Raw genomic sequence first — 8084 nt, 5'->3', positions numbered from 1 at the left:
GATGAATCTGCATAAACTATACCTCGCCATTAGTTTCTGCCATATATTTACCTTCCCATAATTTACGACCGCTAGAAGTCCTAACCCTTTTCCTGTGTCTTTTCCCTTTCCCACAATGCATTGCCCTTTGTTAACATGGTATATGTAAGCCCCCAAGTTTAACTACTGCTTTGCACCATCATTTCTTTTCCAGGAAGGCCTCCATGCACATAAAAATTAACATATTAACATCACATAGATGTTAATATTTTGTATGCCTCTCCTCCTGTTAATCTATCTTTTGTTATTTAGTTCATGCATTCCAGTCCCTGAACTTCAAAGGGTGGAGGAGAAGTGTTTTTCCTCCTCTATACCATCATCAGCGGCAGTCCCTGTAGCAGCAGCCAGATGGTCCAGAGAAGCAGGAAATGCCACAAAAAAAGAGCCCTCAAAGTTTAAACCCTTTCTTTTAAAGACCTCCAAGTATCAGCAAGAGTTATCCCCTCGTCTATGGGATGGAAACTTCCCCAGCGACAGTCTGGCACACGGGAGTATAATTAGGTCCTGTCTTCAAGGAGTTCTTAACAGAACGCGTCACAGACAGGACAGGGTGAGCCGGTGTGAAATCTCTCACCTTACCCATTCACAGCCCTTGCACGAAAGTGCTTTCTGATTTTGTCCTCACAATAACCCTGGGATAGTAATCAGGGAAGGGGATTACTATTGATTCATATGTCCACTAATATATCCATACTTCTAGATGATTAACCGGAGCCCTGGGGAGCCTGTGGGAGTTAACCACACGCGGTAAAGACGAAGTCCAGATAAGGAAGCAGTACTGTGATGGCTGTTCTTTCTGAAACATCCCAGTGATTTGCATCATGCAGGAGATGGAAGGATTGAATGCCAAGCAGAGCACCTTCCATCCTAACTGCAGAGCCGGGACCTGCCCAGACAAAGCCCGCTCCCACCTGCAGGTTCCACCTGCCTGCATCTCTGCAACCTCCTTCCCAGCCCTCTCAGCGGGCGGAAACACCCCCTTTTCCTGCTTCAGCAACCCTCCCACCTCTGCGCCCAGGGACCTTTCCCATCCCTTCTCCCCTCCTTTTCTTTCTTTCTTTTTTTTTCTGAAGCAGCTTACTGAAGATACCAGCTCCATACAGTAAAATACACTTATTTTCAGCGTACCTCTTGTTGAGTCTTGACACAGCATGCAACCCCGCACCCACCACCCTAACCAAGGGTAGAGCCTTCCCATCACCCCCTAAATTTCCAGGGGCTCTTTCTCAGTCCATCTCCGCCTTTGTCCCCCAGCCCCAGGCAACCACCAGTCTTCCTTCTCTCACTATTGTTTAGCGTTTTCTGGAATATAAACGGAATCAGGCAGTCGGTACTCGTTAATGTCTGCTACATGTACTCAGAGTCATGTTGCTGAGATCTACCCACGATGCTTCGTATCCCAGTAGTTTATTCCCTATGATCGCCGAGCGGCGGTCCACCCCATGATGTACCATTATGTGCTTATCCATTCAGCTGTTGGTGGTCAATCAGGTTGATTCCAACTTTTGGCTAGTGTGAATAATGTTGCTACGAACATTTCTATACAAGCCTTTGTGTGGACATGTGCTTTCATTTCTCTTGGGCAGATACTAGGAATGGCATTACTAGATTGCATGATAAAGGTATGCTTTATAAGAAACTACCACAACATGGTTAGTATATTATAAAGTTAAACATACACTCTCATCCATGACTTTTTATGCACTCTGTCAAAGTATAAGTTCCAGGCAGTTAAAAATATGAATCTCCTACGTAAATAGTAAACATACACCAAAGCTTTATTTACTTTAGTAAGTGTGAAGTGGTTCAGCGGAGGGTACAAGAGTCCATAGAATCGGTCATAGAAAGAATACTGGAACGAGGGTGCAAAGCTGGGTACAACACCGGTTAATGTCCTATAAGATAATAAATAGTACTGTAACCTTTGACTTTTTTTTACCAGGTACAAATGACTATAACATACCAATTTCCTGCAGTTAACATCTGACCTTACGGAGCCCTCAGTAATAAATTTTAAGTCAAACAAAGCTCCCTCCCCTGAAGTCCCCAGTCGTCTCAGACTGGCTTGGTAGTCTAGAATGGTTTTGAAAGACCATGCAGTCATTCTTTGCCTGATTTCCAAATTTTGGTAATTTCTCTTCGTAAGAAATGCTAAAATGCTGAAAGTTCTTAAATATCCTGCTTTTCCCCGTCTCCATCTTTCTTTCTGTGCCTGAGCAGCTCTCCTCCTGTTGGCCACTCTACCCCTCCTTCAGGCCCGAGGTGGGAGGTCCAGGCTCTGACACCACCCACCCCCACCACACCCGGGTTTGGGCGCTTTGGGCCCTGGCGAGGCTCTGGCCTCTCCCCTCCCTCCTAGCCTCCCGGCCAGTCACTGCCAGCAGGAGTTTGCCTGACAGCCCCAGCCTCCGAAGGCAGCGCTTCCACAGGGTGGAGCTGCTTCTTCGGCTCTGTATCCCCAGGGCCTAGTCCAGTGCCCGGCACCCCATGAGCCTTAACGAATGTTTGCAGAATCACTGAATGAAGTGCTGGCTAGATGCCTCCTCAAGGTCTCTTCCAGACTCGATGAGTCTCTGTTTATGGATTGGTTGCCATGGTTACTCACCCCTCCCCACTGAAATACAAAGGAAACACAAAAAAAACAGAGGCAGCTCTCCACCCTCTCCAGCCCCTCCCGAGGTGGCCCAGCCCAGGGGGAGGAGGGGGCTCATCTTTGCATGTGTTTGGAAAGAGGGTCTTCAGGGCTCCGTGACCTTTCCCCTGAGCGCTTTGGGGCCGAGAGCTCACTCCCCAGGGATAGGCTGGGCCTCCCACTGGGACTCATGGTGATTTAGAAACACAAAGAGCTGAATTGTATGGTAATATTCCCTCTACATATATTCTGGGCCTATTGAATTCATCTTTGTGCCTTTGAAGCCTTTTATTCTTGGCTTCCTTAACTAAATAAGCCCCAGAGGCCGCTGAGTGTCCTAGGAGAGGAGCTTTCTTTGTGGGAGGTACCGCGACCTCCGACCCCCACCAGGACTCTCCCTTGTGGCCCAGTCCCTGCCCATTCCCCTTACAATCCCGGCCCAGGCTGGGACAGAGCCGTCCACCAACACCCTGTTAGCGCAGCCAGGAAGCTGAACGAAGTGTAACCAAAGGAAGCGGCCAAAGAGTAACAGTCGTCGGTTGGCAAAACAGTGCTTCCTGACCAGGGTTCTTGGGCCTAGGGTGGTCATCAAATTTATCCTTCAAACCCAGACACTGACAGGTGAAGGGGACATTATTAATAATATGATGGGACAGCAGCATAGACCGTCAGCCAGGTCCTCTCACAGGCACAGGACTCTGGGCAGGTCACCCACAGAGCACAAGCATTCATGGCACAGAAGTTCACTCTCAGCTCAGCTGGGAATTCAAGACAGCAAGAGGCCCCCGGCCCAGGGAAGCTCAGAGTCGGTGGGGATGATGACTTATGGCAAGAGCTTGGATAAAGCTTGGATGAAGCTGTGGTATACGGCAGGCAAGGGGGAGTAGAGGGTGCTGGGGCGCATGGGGGGCCCTCACCTGCCCCGGGAGGGCTGTTGGTCTGGGTTAGCCCCTCAGGGGCTCTGAAGGAGGAGCAGAAGCTGGTAAAGGAGAGTTTTGGTGTGAACAGCACAGTGCTCCTCAGGAAAACCCGCCTGCGTAGAGTCACAGAGTGAAGAGGGGGCGTTGATTTCTGCCCCCCTCTCGGTGCTGTCCTCAGGGCGCTGCGCTCAGATCCCCATCTCCTCCAAAAGCCACGTAGGGCAGGGGGGCACTTCCCTCGCTGACTTTCAGAAAAGTTTGTTAGATAAATGAAAGACAAAGACTACACAATTCTTCGGTGACGTAAATGTGAGACTTAGTATTTTGGTTTATTTATTATTATTGATGCTAGAGAGCTCTTCTATAGCATTTTTGTCTTCCAAAAATTGAGCCCATATGCCAGACCTTATGCTGGAGGTATAAACAGGTCATCCCGTTTAATCTTCACAACAATCCTGCCAGGTAGGTGTTCTGGTGCCCAAGTTACAGATGAGGCCTGCAGAGGTCAGAAACCTACCCAGGTCTCAGGTAACAAGCAACAAGCTGAGATTTGCTAGGATGACCCAATGATACTCCGAATTCTCTAAATTCCACTTCCTTAACCACAGTGTTACCTACACATAGTCAGGGACGGCCTGCCTGACTTCTAGGTGGCTTTGTCACCCTTGGGAGCAGCCCCAGGGACCCCTGTTTCCGGGGAAGGTGGAGGTGACTAGCAGGGAGATATGGGAGTTGGGGTCACAGGCCCCTGGCTGGCCACCTACCAAGGGGTGGGTCGAGCTGGGTCTTGTTGCTGTGGATGAATCTGCATTCCTCCAGCCTCCTCTCCCCAGGGTGGAACTGTTCTCCCCAGAAGAGCAGAACAGCCCTGTGACGTCACACTGCTGGGCAGGGCTTCCGGGGACTGGTGACACTCACTGACGTCAGGGAGGTGAAGGGGCCACACGGCCCCCATCCCCAGGACAGCACTGGGCATCTTTAGCAGTGATTACAATTACAATCTCTCTCAGAACCCTTTCCCAGCTGGAGGTGGGGTCGACCCTGGGGTAGGGCAAGCCTGCTGGACTTCTCCTGGCTCTGGGATTTGAACCCAGTGCTCAGGAGTCTTGAGACCACTAATATGCTGTGTATCTCTAGCCAAGTCACTTGTCCTCTCTGGGCCATCTCAAAGGCACAGACTCCTAACTCAATAAAATAAAGAGGTTGGAGAAGAGATTTCGATTTCTGAGGATGCTTTCAGGGCTCCCAGAGGAGCGGAGAGTGTGGAGCCTGGACTGGCCTGTGCTGTGGCCCAGATCTGTCCTTCCCCGCCCTCCACTGCCCCTCTCATCCCCGGTGGCCAGAGTGAGAACGTGACTCACCTGGCTCGCACCTAGTTTCAGCCTCTCCCCACCCTCGCCTCTGGCCTTCCAGTCCCTGTTTACTCCCTGGAGCAGGTGCACTCGGTCATCTCACTGAGGGAGGGGGTGAGGCAAGGCCTCAGGACACAGGGACACTACCTGGTCCGTCCCTGCTGGGGGCCCAAGGCCCAGACAGGGTCTTAGGGCTCCCCAGCAAGGTGAGCGATTTGAGGGGCAAGCAAAAAGCTCCCAGAGGCTTGACCCACTTGCCCCGCAGCTCCGCCCCTCCCAGAGGCCCTGAGCTCCCCCTCCCCTGCCCAGCTGCTGAGCCTCCGGCTATCTGCCTCTAATCTCTTCCCCAGTCTCCTGGTCATCGGTGGTTTCAGGCATCATTCGTCATTCTCAGGCTCCTCCCAAAGCAGCGCGACCCCACCCTTGCCACCCTTAGCCCGGAAGGCCCCCAGGTCCAGCTCAGCCTGAGCGGGTGGGGGAGGAAGCCCCCTGTAGGTGGGGGCAGCAGCCGAAGCTGCTTCTCGCACTGCGGAGGTGGGGAGGGCAGGCCCGGCCCCACCAGCCCTGTGCCAGCAGGAGAGGAGAGTGTGTGCTGGGGGCTTGGGCTGGAAGACAGGCAACCTGGGATGGAGGGGCGAGCTTAGGGGAGAGGAGAGCTCTGGGGGGACCCGCAAGACGGGGCAAGGACCCTGGGTTGCGAGTCTGGGAACTTGGCTTTCGGTCCTGGCTTGGCCACCGCCTCCTCCTGTGACCCTGGGGATATCCATTGCTCTCCCGGTGCCTCAGTATCCCCATCTGTACAAGGCACGGGCTCAACTGGCTGAGCCAGGGCCTCTTCTAGCCTGGCCCTCTGTGGTCACCCAGGTGGGCTTCACCATCCAGTGCCGACTTGAGCTTTTGCTAGTCTTTGAAGGAGAAAAAGACGTGCTGGCTGTCACGGAGCAGGGCAAGAGTTGGCCGTTACTGTGTGAGGCGGCCCAAGGCAACCCGGGAGCCCTCCTCCAGCCGCCGGAGGGGGCCTGCGTCCCTGGTCCCAGGACCCAGAGCGCAGAGCAGACAACAAAGCCAGGCAGGTGGAAAATTCCCTCTGGCATTCTGCCCAGGCACCGTGGGCGGGCAGGAGCCAGGAGTGCAGGGTACCCACAGACAGCCTGCCCCACAGGGAGCTGCAGAGGGGCCTGCCCGGCTCCCTGACCCAATTGCCCCCCGCTGCCCAGATGCAAAAATTCTGTTCTGCTCAGGGGGGCAGACACAGGGGAGGAGCAATGGAGACACTCATGGTTGTTGTTTGAAATCTTGGAGCTTCTCAGAAATGGCAGCCCTGAGTCAGAGCGGTTGTGCCAGCCCCTCCCAGCACCAGGCTGAGCGGCCCTGGGACACTGACAGCAGACTAGGGGCTGCTGCTGATTAGGTGGCCCAGCACAAGAAAGCTTTGTCTGGTGCTGTGGGGGCAGCTGTCCCTGTGGCCGCCCCTGCAGGTTCTGGGTTCCACCTTGTGCCCTTGGGCAGTGTGTATCCCCGGCAGCACCTGGCTTTGTCCACCTTAAACTCAGGGATAACCATCTGGGCCCCGCCCCCCAGGAAGGGCGTGAAGCCACGCCCACAAAGGGCCTAGGAAAGTGAAAGCCCTCTGTGCACCTGCGACCTGAGATGGGAGGCAGAACACTTCCCGTGGCCCTCGTGCACAGCGATCCCTTGGTCTGGAAGCCAGGCCACGACCCCTTCCACCTGCCTGCATCCTCTCCGCTGGACCCTTAGAGGATTGCGAGTTTCTGTGGCCACATTTCCCTGCCCATGTCCCTGGAGGCTTTTCCCAGAGTCTGGAGTTAGTTTCTAGAATGTTTACCCACAAACACTTTTATGTTGCCAGTCAGTTCAGGTGAGTTGTTCAGAACTGAGGACACCCCTTTGTAGCTTTGCCAGGTTACAGCCAGCCAGCCAGCAGGCCCCTGAATCACCCTCATGGTGGGTGCCACAGGGCTGAGGTGTCAGGATGTGGTGAGGGCAAGGCGAACCCACGCACTGCTGGGAAAGTGACCCAGAAGGCCTGTCCCACTGACCCGGAGTCAGCAGCCTGCAGGCGTCATTGCCCACACAGTGAACATTGTCGTCCTGGGGCTGCAGAAGATAAGGCAGGGCATGAACCCAACTCCACGACAGCCAGTGAGCTCTGCTCCAGGAGCCCCACTGCTGTGACACACGACAGCCAATCCGGAGGCCCTGGGCCAGGTACCTTTTTCAGCCAGACACACCTGTAACCTGCTCGCCATCTGTTGACCACACCCCTGCCCCAGCCATTCTAGGAAGAAATATAAATCTCTTTATACAGCTGCATGTGGAGAGCTCTGTAATTCTGACATGGAGGGAGACACACACGGATACATACTGAGCACAGAGATATATGCAAATGAATAAATATGCACCTGCACAGGTGAGCATGTGTACACCTTCCTGCCTCTGAAAGGTCACCGCCATCTCCTTTCTCCTCCACCTTCTGGGTCCGACAGAAACTGGCAAAGGGGAAAAGGTCCAGGAGATTGCAACAGACCAGAGTAAGTCTCTCCAATGTCCACTACCAGCTTTCTATGAGCCGTTAGGCCAAAAGTGGCCCCAAATTTTCCCTCATTCTCTGCAAAAACAAAAAACAAAAGCAGAAAAACAAAAACATTGAATAGGCATTGTCTGCAGATGTTCCCCTGGGAATACTGTGGTTTGCAGGGGACTGAGAGCCCCCTAGCAAAGCCCCAGGTTATAGAAGAGGGCCAGGGCCCAGCAGGGGCTTCTCCATCAAAAGGAAGGCTCTGGGCTCCTTACTGCTGGCAAGGGCGTCCAGGAGCCAGGGCCGACTTTGGCTCATGGGCCCACCCTGGAGGACATCCTGGGTGGGTGCCCCCAGGGTGCAGTGGTGGGTCACACAGGCACACAGGGAGACCTGGGAAAGGGCCAATGTGCTTGTATTGTCTTCCCAAACTTCCCGCCCTGGAACCTGCCTGCATGATGGGTGCACTGGGAGCTCCTGTCCCTCCTGACATGGGAGAAATGGGGTTAACCACACGGTTCTTAGTACCCAGGGCTGGAGCTCAGGGCTGTGTCCCAGAGGGGCTCAACAGAGGGAGATGGGACCGTCTAAATCTTTCAGTA

The sequence above is a fragment of the Manis pentadactyla genome, chromosome 9 (genome assembly GCF_030020395.1).
Source record: "Manis pentadactyla isolate mManPen7 chromosome 9, mManPen7.hap1, whole genome shotgun sequence".
NCBI classification, from domain to species: Eukaryota; Metazoa; Chordata; class Mammalia; order Pholidota; family Manidae; genus Manis; species Manis pentadactyla.
The sequence above is the reverse complement of the archived record's forward strand: the minus strand, read 5'-3'. Positions refer to the sequence as shown.